Raw genomic sequence first — 15,338 nt, 5'->3', positions numbered from 1 at the left:
TCTTACAAAGCACTCCTTAATAGTAGATCTTGAAGCACTTCACAACCTTTAATGCAGTGCTTCTCAAAGTCAGACCGCCGCTTGTTCAGGGAAAGCCCCTGGTGGTCCAGGCCAGTTTGTTTACCTGCCGTGTCCACAGGTTCGGCCGATCGTGGCTCCCACTGGCCGCAGTTCTCCACTCCAGACCAATGGGGGCTGCAGGAAGCAGCGCAGGCCAAGGGATGTGTTGACCACCCTTCCCGCAGCCCCCATTGGCCTGGAGCAGCAAACTGCAGCCAATGGGAGCCGCGATCAGCCGAACCTGAGGACGCGGCAGGTAAACAAACCAGCCCGGACCACCAAGGGCTTTCCCTGAATGAGCAGCGGACCGGCTTTGAGAAGCACTGCTTTAATGTATTTATCCTCACTTCTCACCTGTGAGGTAGGGCAGTGCTATTACCTTCATTTTTACAGGTAGGAGACTGGGGCACAGAGGGCGCTAAGTGATTTACCCATCTGTCCATGGTCACACAGAAAATCTACGGCGGAGCAAGAAAGTAAAACTAGGCCCCTCTGTAAGTCACAGGCTAGTGCACTAACCAGTGGACCATCTTCCACTCTAGAAACTAAACCGGGGTAGGCAACGTATGGCCAGCGTGCCAAAGGCAGCATGTGAACTGATTTTCAGTGGCACTCTCAGTGCCCAGGGGCTCTGCATTTTAATTTAAAATGAAGCTTCTTAAACATTTTTAAACATTTTTAAAACCCTGTTTACTTTACATACAACAATAGTTTAGTTGTATATTATAGACTTATAGAAAGAGACCTTATAAAAACGTTAACAACTATTACCGGCACGCGAAACCTTAAACTAGAGTGAATAAATGAAGACCCTGCATACCACTTCTGAAAGGTTGCCAACTCCTGAACTAAACTAAAACTATAGCTTGAATTGCTTTCAACATCAATTTACATTAAAAACCAGATGAAATAATCTGAGAGAATCTATATTTGATGACATTCTAGTAAGGGTATAGTGGTTAACCAGGGCAAATTTTGGACACACACGTCTGGACAATGGCTGGCACATGTTGAGCTCTCTCCTGCTGCAGGGACATTTTTAGTGGATGAATCCATAACCTGTTATTATCAGGTACTAGTATGTAACTCCTAAAATGGAGAAAGTAGAGCAAAGGGAGTCGGGGGGGGGGGGCATCTTAGCAAGATGAGGATCTATGGCAAGTATTTTACAAGATTATGGTTTGTAAAGCGGGGAAAGATATTTTGTTTTTCCCTCTCAAAGTTCTCTCTTTCAAACTCCTGTGAGTAGAGGCAGATTTTTTGTCCTGTCCCCCGAATCCCTTCCTGTATGATCTATAATATACCGTTTATTTTATCCCCTCCCTTTTCTCAACTTAGACACCCTGGCCATTAATACACCAGAACATTAATACTCTTCTCATTTACACTAGTTTTACATTAGTATAGCTCCAATGATTTCAGTATAAATGCACTTACCCAAGATATTTGCCAGTATAAATGAGAGGACAATCAGGTCGTGCCAAACCACCTATAAGGAATACTTCAGCTACACTGAAATCAGTCACATCCATAGACCTAAACTTCAGTCTTCTGATGTCTAAAAGTAAAACCTACCAAACAAAATACTGAGAACAGATCTTTTAGGAGCCGTATTATTTCTTCAGACCAAAGAGCTATGTCATCTCTTCTGTTCTGAACGCAAACCTTTCTATTCAATGAGTTCAAACAGAAAAAGTTGCCAAAGTTACAACACAGTACAAATTGGTAAAACAATGGCTGAGTCAGTTTAACATGATCATGTTCTGTCATGTAACCTGGAGTCATGAGCTTGCCAAAGAAATTAGACCTATCATCTTCTGAAATTCAAAATCAACAATTGAAATAGTTACTACATTTTTTAAAATGCATTTTATTCAGAACTGACATTGCCCACTGACCTCTCCTCTGTGGTTAGTTATGCCATACTACAATATATATTTATGGCAGCTGAAGAAAGAAAAAGGACTGTGGGAAAGGTATCATATTGCAATCAGTGCTTGGATGGTAAGACCGTCCATGCACACCAAATCCCATCAACTACAAAGCAAGTATTAGAGTCTCAAACAAGGTCAGTCATCCCCTCCCCCAGCTGCCAGGAACAATTTTTGACAGTAACGACTGTTAGATTATTCCGTCGTCTGGATTCAAAACAATAACCAGTTTGAGGTATTGACTGATATGAAAATACCAACAGAGGACACAAAGAAAGGAAGAAACCCATCTAAATTAGAGTGAATATTCTATCACATCTAGAAGCAACCAAATAAATATGCAAGTAACTTAGTTTAAAAGCACAGCTCACATACAGTGAGTTACTTTACTCTGTACTCCAATACAAGAAAAAGAGTTAAAAATATATCCATAAGTATCTAATTTTTATCAAAAATCTGTGCAGCTTTTGATGATGAATAACATTAAAATAACCTTTTCTTCAAAAACCACCACCACCACCAGATAAAAGAACACCTTTCCTTATTTCTCTTCATTATGAAGAATTATGTAATACAATCCCTTACTAAATTCAGTATCAAAATATTAAACATCTTTTACTTTGTATGGCATTAGAAGTTAGCATCTAAAATCTAGTCCTTGTAATACAAAAATTCCTAAGACAACTACTGTTTTGGCTTGTACTTTGGCTAAGCATTTGCAGCTAATCAGGACAAGTAACAACTAAAATGCAAAATTAAAAAAAAAAAAATACAGTAACCAGTGTAAAGTCCTCTCTTCCCTCCCGCACCTCCACCTTGTTCCCTGCAACTCTGCCTCCATTCTCTTCCAACAAGACAACTTGGGCACAACAAAGATCTGTGTGCAATTATGCCATACTACATTATATATTTTTGGCAGTTGAAAAAAGAAAAAAAGATGGTAGGAAAGATCTGTTTTAAAACTGCTTTTAAAATAAAAGGATATTCTTTTCAGAGGGGTTTAATCTGCCAAGGAACCTAGCAGAGACAGACTTAGACTCTGTCATGTTTATGCGATAAAATGGAAGCAAGCATTCGGATGAAAAACTGCACCACTGCATTACTTTGAAAGGAACACAAAATATTTTAAACTTCACACCACTAAAGAGGCCCCTGGAAAAGGTCTATTGGTTTTAAATAGAGTTCTTTGAAGGTAACTGCTTTCAGCATTGAAATACGGAGTTGAGTTCCCTTTGTGTGAATTTTAATATTTATAACGTATTCCTCACAGATTAGAAAAATCAATGACAAGACCAAGAGATACCCCATTTTCCTCAATACACATTCCCTTGTCACACCATAATTAATACTGTTCTCTGCAGAGGGAGACATTACATCCTGGTTAAAACAGACCTAAATTTTACCCTAAGGCAGAAAGTCTGATTAAGAAGTAACAATGGCTTTTTTATTCTGGAGGTGATGAGCAAAGACTTTTTACATACAGACAAGAATATGGACACTGTTGGGGCCACTTTGAAATTAAAATTTTATCTCTTGCCTTTCAGTCTGAAATGTCTGCTAAGGTATTTACAGACAACAAGCTAGACCAGAGAAATAACTAGTTGTGATCACTTATCTAAAATAGTACTATTTCTTTTAGAGGAGAGTATTAGTCCCTCTATTTTGTAAAGTTATTGTTAGACTTTCGACTTATCTGCAAAAGCTACTGTAGGAATAAAAATAGAAATGCTTACATGTTACCAAAAAAAAAAAAAAAGCAGCCAAATAACAAATATGATGTGTAGTCAACATTCTTACTGTATATGAAATCTGGTAACATTTTATAATATTAAGCAATTTAGACACTGCTGGCAAATTCCTACTAACAAAGTTAATCTCATTTCTGGTGCTTTTCAACGTAAATTGATTTCCCCATCCCCCTTAGCTGGTCTGGTAATTGAACAAATTCATACTACTGTGATGGGATTTTACTTACCAGCAAATAACATGTAAAATCTTCTAAAAAGATGAAGTATATTACTTCATAAAACTGCAATTTTGTTGTAATTAAATAAATTGTATTTAAGCTTGCTTTGTGCCACAAAAGCAATCAATAGCATTTTGCAGTAGGCTGCACTTTACCTGCAGGTGTTAAGCATTGTGTTTGCTTCAGTCAGTCAAGCAATGCTCTTGATTATTATGCCTTTCTAAATAATTTTTGGTAAATAACAGGCTTGTGTAAGTTGAATCGTAGCAATAATGACTGATGAAAATCAAACAAGAAAGAAATCATGACACATGCAAATTATATATTTCTTCAAAGTCCCATAAAATACTCAATTTAAGATAATGACCCATAACCTGGACAATGTTATAATTCAGAATCTGATCAAGGGCCCTTTTCTTAAGAACTGGTTTTAAATTATCACTTTGTATCGTAAGAGGGTTGAATTGATTGTACTACTCGTTAAGCAATGCATTTTTACAACTTAAATCACTAGCGAGTAAGCAGCACACAACCCCCCAAAATGTTGGAACCTGTATTTCGCACACTGACAGGTGAAAAAGTTGAGCTTCAAGAAAATATGGTTATTGAGCAGGGCTTTAAGAGTGACAACTTTGAATTAACCTTTTTACTAGACACAGCTCAGATTGAAATAAGCGTGTTCATTAAGTAAAGATTTAATGCACTTCTTCCTATAGATGTATTCAAATAATACCACAAACTTACCTATCCCTACAGAATCACTTACTACTCTTATTTTAAGAATTGCTGAAAAGCAAATGAACATATCTTTGAAATCTATTTAAATATTAAACGGCATTGTTAAAAATACTGAGAATGGCCTTTACATAGCTTTTTGCTTTTCCAGTTATCTTGACATCCACTTGCAATAGTGATTGTTTAAATCTTTCAGTTTTTTCAAACTCTAAGATTTGAAAAACAAAAATAAAACACAGAATTAAGTTTAAAACTGCACCTAAATACTTAAGTAGTAGAATATTTTGCTGTTTCAAGCTGCCTTTTCACATCACAAATGTATCAATCCTATAAAATGATAAAAAAAATTCTGTTGAACATGACATATCTAAGTAACATGATTGATTACAATTTCACTAAAGTTTGCTATAAAGTATGCTGCTTTATAACTGACTGCCTGTCTACCTGTGCATGAATATGATTTCAATTATCCACCAGACATAGTTTCACTTCTTCTCTTGCACTTCACCTGGTAAGATCATTAATAGCTACTTCAAGTTCCTGTTTTATCTGTCATCCTGATGTACTTCCCAATGGAAAATATGATGGCTCAGGAAAATGTATTGCAATTATTTAAAATGTAAAAGAATTGTCTAGGGATTAGTGTAGTTCCTGGTAAGGATAATTTTACCAGTAAGTTCAGCAAGAACTGTTTAGAAGAAATCTACAAAAATTTTCAATATAAAAGTCAACACACTACATGGAAGTGGTGCAAGCAAAGCTGCGAAGTACCGGTGCATCAGATAAACTTTTTAGGCCAAATTTTCAAAAAAAAATTGATCATCTTTATGCTTCAATCTCTGATTTTTCCTAACTATGTAATTTTCCCTATACTGGATGCACACAGTTAACAGCGAGACTTACTTAAATAAAAATGTTTTTCCAACTTGAATGTAGACAAAATTTGCTACAAATAGGAGCCTGTTTTTCTAAAAGTGAAATTACAACCTGCTAGATTACAATGTATTTACCAAACAGTACAGTACATTAATTTGATTACGCTACTAAAAAGATATAACCTTATTCAAACAGAGATACACTTTGAGCTATCACATTTTTCAGAAACAAAATCCCATGTTTAGCATGTATCATTAAAAAATAAATATAGCACAAACTTTTATATTATTGCCACCATGATTATTTTAATTTAAATAAAGTATTTTCTTACCTAAGCTAAGAAATATCCTCTGAATAACCCAATTCCTGATTTAACGCATTAAAAGCTATAAAAAAGATAGATAAAACATGGAGAAAGCTTCTGAAGTGATCAAACAAGGACTGAACTACTAAACAAACTTTGTTTTTTAAAGCTCTTCTCTTGCTCATTGTAAGGAAGGAAACACCCAGAAGCCTGGTGTTAATGTCTCTGCTGATTGTGAAAATTGCTGCAATAAAAACTCCAACTGCTTGTCTTAAATTAAGACTTGCAACACTACATGTAAGATCTGTATCTTTACATTAGTTTTTATAACATTTGGAAGTTTGGTTGCTCGCTTTGATGTTGGTCTATTAATGTGCAGGGGGAGCCAGAAGCCCCACCAAAAAAATGTTTATTGGCCATTCTCAAGTCAAAACCTGAAGTAATTGGTCTGTTCTACCCCACATGATTCAATATCCTGATTTCCCCAACCACCAGCTCCCAGAACTATATGAATGTCTATGTTCCTTTTCTGTTGCCAACACACAGAAACCCACAGTGATTGAAAATGGCAGCTGAAGTGCTGCTGTTGCACATTAATTTTTCTCGAAGTGGTCCAATTTTGTCATCTGAATGTTGAAAATCTTTCTTCCACTGCATTTTATATCTTTAGAGATTTGTCAAATTTGGGATCACCATCACATAAACTGAAGTGCAACATTTTCAAGACAATTTTGAGATTATCCCTAATAGCGCTAAGGATAATGCACTTTCTTTATAGCGCTTTGCATTTAAAGCAGACTAGTTAACAGCAACTTAAGTGCAATAATGGCAATCATATTAATATGTTCCTTTTATACCACCAAAAGGTACACTTTAGACAGCTGAAGGCACTAGGCAAATAAACTACTGAAAATTACCTCAAAGTAATGACACAATTTTAGGACCACTAAAACGCATCTGTCTACAAAATATCGAAGTGTTGTCCATTTAAGGGTAATACAAATCTAAATAAACTATGTAATTAACTACAGTTTTCTTCAAGCCTCTATACCATGCAACTCAGTTTCTTTATTAAATGAAAGTAAAAAGAACTCTTCTGAACATTAGTAAAGATATCTCTTACAATAAAGGCATGTCCTATTCATATTCCTTACACTACCCTGTGTAAAGAACCCATGAACCTACAAAGCATTCAAAACCACTTTTAAAAAAACCCCCAAACATAAAAAATAGATTATAGTTTATTCAGTTTAAGAGGTCTAGGAGATGCAAAGTTATTTTTTGCCAAAGACAAGAGAGAGACCAGAATGCAGTCCCCAAGACCCATCGACTCTCTGGAAAAGGGCCCACCTTACTGAAGGATAACTGCATTTTGCTTAGCTCTTGGTTTACCAGATTATGAATACTGATTTTTTAAGACAATGAAAGAGAAGACTGAGACATTGCTCTTTGCAAACACAGGAAAACAACAGTACCTAATGAATCAAAAATTGTGTAAATTGAGGTATGTAAACCAATTTAAAACATAATGATAAATATTCTACTATGAGACCGACACAAGCCTTGTCACACCTCCTTAAGAATATTCACTACACCATTAACCGCAAAATATAATACTTTGCTCTTAGTATTCCGTATTTAACCCATTAAATCAGATTACAAAAAGTTATTATTTTTCACATTAGAAATGTACTTATAATAAAAATGAAATTGAAGTATGTGGTAACACTTCTTTAAACTACATCTGAAAGCTTGTCTATTATCCTAGCCTACATATTAAGAAGAAAAGTATGTTTACTTCAAAGGTTTGGAATTGAGTAGCCTTTTATTTCAAGATTTCATTTTTCTCTGAAGTAATTAGAAGTTCTTTCCTATTCACACTACCTAATGCCATAATGTGTAGGCCATACTCAAAGCATGAGTCCAGTAGAAAAGGCTTTTTAAATCCCACTAACAGACAGAAGACACCAGAAGCAATGTCACTGTGGCTGTCATAAAAGGTCACTCTTTTTCTTGAACAAACCATTAACCAATAGAAAATAATTGTCTGACCGTTTGCAAGGGCTCTGCAGCAGACAGACAATGTTTTTCACTCACATAATTACAAAACAGCAAAAGTTCAGAAACATAACCCAAATCCACCTCCCCATTTTATCCCTTTACAATTCCCTCTGCCCTTTGGGCCTCTGCTTGGAAGCAAATGGAAGACAAGCTGAAATTTTCTCAATTGAGCTGGAACTAAGAAACCTTTGATATGCTAATAGCCCCCTTCAAACGGTAAGAATTCACACTTGCATTAATTCAAACAATTTGTGCAGAATGATGTGAAATGGCACCTCTTTTAGTGACAAGCAACAAAAGGAGGGAATCAGAGTGTCTGAAGAAACCAACCAACAGAACATTTGTTCTGCAGAATTCTTCATCGTGTGCGCAAGAACATTTCTATGCAAAGAAAAACATACACCTGAACACATCTTTACTTTCTGACAAATCAACTATGTCCAAACCGCACCAGCACTAATTTAGATTTATAACCTGATACTATTTTTGCTAAACCCAGATACAGTAAAAGGTGCCGGTGACACACGTACTTTGTTTTCTGTCTCCAGATGGCCCCAGCTTTCCACATCTGAAACTAAAAAAAAAACCTCCGTTTTCCACAACTGGGAAGGATTATCATTGCTAGCTGGAAGCCTCTTTCCCTATGCACTCGCGGCTGGGCGGACTGGCTCTTCATGAAGCTATTTAAAATAAATCTGCAACAGGTAATTATTTACTAAACGGATGCAACTTTCTTCATTGCGTAACTTGAGTTCGCCAGAGAACAGACTCGGTGGGGCCTGCTCTATACACACACACAGACAAATGAATGAACTACCCACGTCAAGATATTACTCCTCTGAACCCAAGGAGGGAGGGGAGAGAAGGAGACTTGCTGGCTCAATATACAGGAAAGAATGTTGGATCAGACCAAAGAGGGGAGCAAGGGCTGCCTTGCTCCAGTAACGGGAACCATATGGCTCCTGCTGTTAGTTAGAGCCTTGCAGGCTCCTTTGGAAGAGCCGCTCAGCCTCGTCCCTTTTCAGGAGAGCCTGGAAGGAGACAGCCTTCCCCAGCTCGGACACCAGAGCCTCGCTGGGGGGAAGGGTGAGGGCTGTGGGAGGAGGTCGAGGATCCTGGGGGGTGACTTGTTTCATTGCAAGAGGGAGCTGCAGCCTGCTCCGGCTCTGCCTTCGCAAGGGCCAACGCTCCGCTTGGACCCCGGGCTACCAAGTCAGATAGGCCGATGCACCGCCCCCACCTCGCCAGTAAGAGTCGGAGGGCGAGAGGCCGGCAGCTCGCAGTCTGCCCACGGTCCTGCTCTCCCACCGCGGCCCGTAGCCTCCTTTGGGCAGGAAAGCGCAGCCCGCCCCCCGGGTCCCGCTCCACCAGTCCCGCTGCCCAGGAGCCTACAGCACCGGCTCCCCTCTCCCCAGGGGCCCAGAGGCTGTGGCCACCCCGGGACTCCACGCCACTGGGGCTCCTCTGCACCCCCCACCCTGCTAGTCCTGCTTCCCCAGGGCGCCCACCCCCTGCAAGAAGCCGGCCCGCCGCTCCTGGAGCCTGCCTCTAATTGCTGCCATGATCGGCCACCCTAGTTCACATCTGGCTCCATTTTCATGTCACCGGCTCCTTTCTGGGGCTGCCTGGGAAGCCCCTGGCGGGGGATTAACCAGCCCCCGGGGCTCTGCCTGCCCAAGAGGCAGCAAGCCATGCTCCTGCCGCCGGCCCTCGCGCCCTCCCCCTGCCNACTTTGATTTAACCGGCGCGGACTATTAGTAAATGGTGATGGCGTGAAAAAAAAACCAGGCTGCATGGGATGTAGGGGGCCTATTCCTCTCTTCGCCGCCGCCACCAATTTACTGTGGTTCACTGGGAACGGGGGACACCCCAAGGGAGAAGGGGGGCGGCCGTGGGTTCAGCAAACATGCCAACCCCCTCCTCAGTCTTTTTCTTTTTTGCAAACGGCTCAAGAGGGAAGCGACGCAAGTAGCAAACAGGTCCTGGGAACAGCAGCAGCAAGATTGTTACCCTGAGCTCGTCTTACCTCGCGCCGTGGAACCGGAGCCGGGCCAGGTTCTCTCTCTCCAACTCGGATGCCCCAGAGAAGTGCGCCGGGTGAGCCCCCTCTGAACGCCAGGGGCAGTGGAGTGAGTTCAGGAGGCACCACAGCAACAGCAGGCGCAACGGGGACCGGGCAGGAGAAAAGCTGGGCAGGGTAGGGAGAGAGGGAGGCAGCGGGCTCGCTGCTGAGCTGGGACAACACGCGCAAGGCGGCTTCTCCTCCTCCAAGCAGCCGGCCGGTCGGTGGGCTGCCTTCGCTAGGGCTAAGTCAACATTTTCCGGCAGTTTCCAACACCCCGCTTGGCAGGAAAGGTCTAAAATAGCCAGGCTCCCGACCACAAAATAAATAAATAACAGCAGTAAGTCAAAGGGGTGGCCCACGGTGCAAAGCCCAGTGTCTGTGATCAGACTTGGGAGTCTTTTCTCAGCAGCGATCACGAGAAAGGGAATAAAGGCGATGCCAGCAGCAGGTCAGGAGCAGCGGGGCGACCCACTCAAATTTGGCAGAGCAAAGCCCCCTCCCTTCTCCGTGTCTCTCTCGTTCGCATCGACCTTATTTACATCTCCCTGGATGACATTCTGGCCTCTGGCATGATACGGCTCCAGCTCCTCCTCGGATTTCTCGTCTTCCTCTCGCCGCTGCTGCCCCGTGAACGGCTGGAGCCCAGGAACCAAGCGCGGAGCTAGTAACACACATACACACACACACACAGAGCAAAGGGGGGGGGCAACGCAACACACGCACACAATGCCAGGGAATTGTATTGCAAGCTCCTTTTCGCTCATGCACCTCTGTGTGTGTGACTGGGGACTGCTAAATCCTGACACAGATTCTCCACTGGCTCTGAACTGGAGTCACCTCCAGTCTCCTCCTCCAATCTCCACTCCCCTCTCTACTCCCCACCCCTGGGCTCAGCTAATCATATAAACATTATCGCGTATAGTACTGGCAGCAAAGGACAGAATCCCTCCCGCTTGCCTCTCCCCTCCCCCTCCCCAGCTGGGGGCTCAGGCAAAGGAAAGCAGATTAGAGGCAGCTAAATACAAAACGTGAAGCAGATAATCTATGGCGCTATATGCCACCACTGGCCATTTTCCACTCCATTTGACTGGCTGGCTGCTGCTGCTGCTGCAGCCGCCGCTGCCCTACTTGGAGGGTGGCTGGAGAAAGGGGGCGCTTGGCTTGAGCTGTTTTGGCAGCAGCCGCAGCAGCGCTAGCCGCTCTCAGCCAATGGAGCTGCTGCAAGGTTTGTCCCGGGCAGCCTGCAAAGGGCCCGCGCCGCCGACAGCGAAGCGAACGATGCTGGGTGTCCCTGGCTGGCTCGCTCTGTCTGCCCGGCTCCCTTTCGGCCTCTCCTCCGACGCCCTTCCCCAGGGGCTTCTCTCGAGCCGAGCGTGACGCTGTGGGCAGGCAGGCGTCGCCTCGGCACTTTCTCTCCTCGACTCCAGCACGTAGGGCTGGACGTTTCCCAGTGCACGTTTGCAAAGGGGCAGGAGGCAGCGTCAGGCCCCTGAAAGTTTAGCGCGAGTCCTTCCTCCTTTGTGTGCAAGCTGCCTGCAGTGGCTCTGCCGCACGCCGAGCGCGGTGGCAAGCCAAGAAGGGCACCTGAGGGGGAGGGCTGCCTTTGAAGGCCTGAGACTTCAGGGGCCACTCAGCACGTTCTTCTCGCACTGAGAAGTTAAAGTGCAAGCCCCTGAGAGTGCATAGTGTACCTGAGTAAAAACGGCACTGACTGTTCGTGTACATGCCCATAAGTCACCAGACCGTGAGTCTGTGGAGCACGGTACCATCTCTGAGCAAAAATAAGCAAAGGAAGGAAAATGAGTCTAAGGCTCCCAAATGCATTCAGGATTTTCTAGGTCTGTTTCCTTCATTTCCTTGCATTGAAATTACTTTGCTCTTGTCCAGTGAACACATTTCCTTACCCTCTTATTCATTACCCCTGTCAGCAATCAGAGACAGCAATCCAAAGGAAGGAGCTACATTAAAGAATGCATGTCAGGCCAGGATAAATAATACTTGAACACAATTTCAAGAAAGATATTAAGTTGAACCAATCATATGCGTATATGTACAAGTACAGTCCACTAATCCTGTTGCTTTCTTTCAATAATATCCTCTCAAGGCTCCAGAAATGTTTTCTTAAGTTGCAAATACTGAAGAAATGTTCTATTGTTTCTAAAATGTGGACATTTAAAATATTCGAAAGCCCCAGTTCAGCAAGAAGCAACTTGGCATTGGGAAGTGTTTGTTTATATAAAGGCATGGAGGGACAGTAGACAAAACCCTAGGAAATGATAACACAAATCAAGAACATTGTACAATTTAACTTAAAAGCTCACTTTTGTTCTGTCTCAGAACAGCTAAAGAACTGCTCTGAATTAATACCAGGCTGCCACAGGGGGACAAACATCCACCCAAGGATCAATTTAGCACAAGTGGATACAGACTAACATGGCTAGCCCCCTGATACTTAGCACAAGTGTGACCCAATCATTTTCCTTTCTACTGGTGGCCTTGCCTCTTTTTTTCTTGAAGCAAAGTGGTGTAAAAGCTCTCTTGGCTCTAGCTACTGCAGGATTTTTACCTTGGTGCTCTAGGGATCGTTCCAGTGCCAGTCATGATGATTTTAGGTCCAAAATATGCTGGCAGTTCAGGTCAAAACAACCACATCACACCAGAAAATCTGGGTCATTATCTCTCTATTCAGAAACACTTTATATATCAACTTGTTAGCATGTTACTTTGTATTCAATTATATAAGCTTCTGTTGTGATAACAGTCTTTGATATCGCTACATAAAAATGCAATAGTATTTTTTTAAATAATTCTTAATATGAATTAAGAGAAGCAGATGTGCTTAAAGGTCACCTCAATTAAAAAAAAACAGAGGCCAGATTCCAGTCCATGTTTTTCCTACTATTTTTTTTTCAGTTTTAATATGAGCATTTTACAGCCCTCTGTGTATAGTCAGTTTAACTCTTTTCCATATAATAGGGAAAAGTTTCTTTCTTGCTGAAAAAAATTAAACCTTTATAAATAATTTCAGGGAACCAGCAAAGCCCTTAAATATGTTTAACAGAATAAAACATACACAATGGTATATATAATTTAAAAATGCATTTATCTGAAACTGGTTTCTATTTAGAGGTTAAGTGTACCTGCTATGGAGACATCTTTATAAAGGAAACCATAACTAAAAAAATGTCCATGTATATTTGTTACTGATATTCTAGTTTTTCTAAACTAAGTTCAGCTGTAGATGAAAAAAAATTATGAGAGTGATTCACTAACAGAGGACCTACAATCAGTGAGTGGGAGCAGGGTTGGGCTATAAACAATATAACATAGATAGGGATTTATGTTTGTTTTTCTTTTGGGAGAGAGGAATCATGCTGTCCATTCTTAGGCAAACTGTTGACTGGCTTCAGTGAAAGTTTTGCCCAAGTAAAGAAGGAGGAAGACTGCAGAACTTGGCCTTTTGCGGATAGTCACTGAAGACAATGGAGATTCACCTATGTGAATTCCACTGCTCGACTGTGGACTAACTTTTTTTCTTTCCTTAGGAATCTTTGGGAATTAAATTTCTTTGTACATAAAGAGTTACGTACCTTTGCCACAAATTGTAACAACAGATAAAACTGAAGATACATTTCTTCAGAATATATCCACACAGTATATTTTGGACTCAGTTCTGCACTTCTTACTCTCACTGATTTCAGTAAGATTTTTCCAAGAGTATGGGCCAGATCCTGCAGTCCTTAAAATAATGTTTTCAGCCCTGTAATAGTTTGTTCTTTTTCTTTAAATGACTTCTTTTTATTAGCTATGGAATGTGCGAAAAATACACTTAAAATTATGGTTGATTCAGTTATGTAAACAAACTTTTCAGTAAGAAGATGGAATACAATGTGGAAATACGCTATATGTATTATATGTATAAGTTACATGATTAAAAACAACTGAAAGGAAAACTGTCAGGTTAAAAATCATATCTAAAAATCAATTTCCCACTAACAACATTTTAGATCATTAAAACTGAAACAGTTATGAATAAATAATTTTGTTTCCACCATTTCACTTTTTGCATTTCACACCACTTAAACTCCACAAAGTAAATATAGACTAGTCATTTTCTCTTTTGTTTATAATCGTAATGCACAATACTGCAAAATATTTGGATTCCAAACACTGCAGGGAATATTTAAATCCAGACAAAATTGTTTACATCAACATTATTTTAACAAATACTTTCACTAACACAATTCTATTATGTTAGGTTTTGTTAACATTATCTTTTAACCTACATGTTCTCCATGCATAAAACTCCTTTCAAGTCAGTTGGACTTACTCATGTCCCAGATCAGGCCCTTGAAGACTAATAGCAAACTGTTATAGATTATTGACACGACTCACAAGGAATTGTAAACGACTTACTGAATATGGATGTTCTAATGAAAGCGTGCATGGCAACGCCTGGAATAAATTTCACTGTCATCTGTGTTCTTGGGAGGGTATACTTCAAAAAGGTGATTGAACATATCCTACAAAAGTGTGCTTTCATATACAACCATGCATCTGTGTTGATACTGCTGGAGAGTTTTCTACCATAAAATAGTGGTGTACGTCTCGGTATTCATGAAAGAAGAAATAAAAATATTAAAATATCTTGATACATAATTTAGTATTGTCCCAGCTATTTTTTTCTTCATGAAAGAAAGGGCTGAAGATTTACAGAGATTTTCTGCATCCACTTTTCTTTTGTTTGAGTGTACAAAAATGATTACATTTTAAATATTAGTAAAAGAGATTTCCCCCATCCATCCACACATTCCTGTGAATAACACATCAGTGAACATATAATTAGTCCTCATATGAGCAAAGACCGATGGAAGGGGCTGTATATCCATAGTGTAATAATCAGACTAAAATTTACATTAACTCGTCTATAGTGTTAAGATATATTTAATTTGGCACACAGACTTCAACATTTCAAACACAATAGTGAATGATAAAAAGGGATAAATCCTGCTTGTTTCATTCATTCAAAGCTTAGGAGAGTTTTGTAAAGTGAGCAGGGTTTAGTCCACAATAGGAAATGTATATTATCTTAAGACTTTGGAACTACATCTTGACAATTGCCAGTTCTTTTAAACTAAATAACTGTTCTTAATGTCACTGGAAAAAAAATCAGAATCCATCAATAAAATAAGAAAATTCTGCAGCTGTTCCTAACAAGTAAAGTGCAGTTTGAATACATTTTACTACACTAATCAATTTTAATGACTCACAATCTATATTATTATTTAAGAAATAACAAAATCATTGACTTACTCAGAATACTTGCTAATTGTTTTTAAA

General features: G+C 40.3%; 1 protein-coding gene across 19 annotated transcripts in view; it reads right to left on the bottom strand.

Annotated features, from left to right (window-relative positions):
* The window catches only part of ADGRL2 (adhesion G protein-coupled receptor L2), a 501,988-nt gene that overhangs the window by 182,645 nt on the left and 304,005 nt on the right, over positions 1–15,338 (bottom strand). Inside the window, exon 1 of one of the 19 annotated variants that reach the window (XM_032774097.2) lies at positions 9,960–12,363. The exons of the other annotated variants lie outside the window; for them this stretch is intronic. The gene's annotated coding sequence lies outside the window, so the exon portion shown is untranslated. Of the gene's footprint in view, positions 1–9,959; positions 12,364–15,338 lie in introns of those variants that run through there. 19 annotated transcript variants of the gene reach the window in all.

Source organism: Chelonoidis abingdonii, chromosome 7 (genome assembly GCF_003597395.2).
Source record: "Chelonoidis abingdonii isolate Lonesome George chromosome 7, CheloAbing_2.0, whole genome shotgun sequence".
Taxonomy (NCBI): Eukaryota; Metazoa; Chordata; order Testudines; family Testudinidae; genus Chelonoidis; species Chelonoidis abingdonii.
The sequence above is the reverse complement of the archived record's forward strand: the minus strand, read 5'-3'. Positions and strand labels throughout refer to the sequence as shown.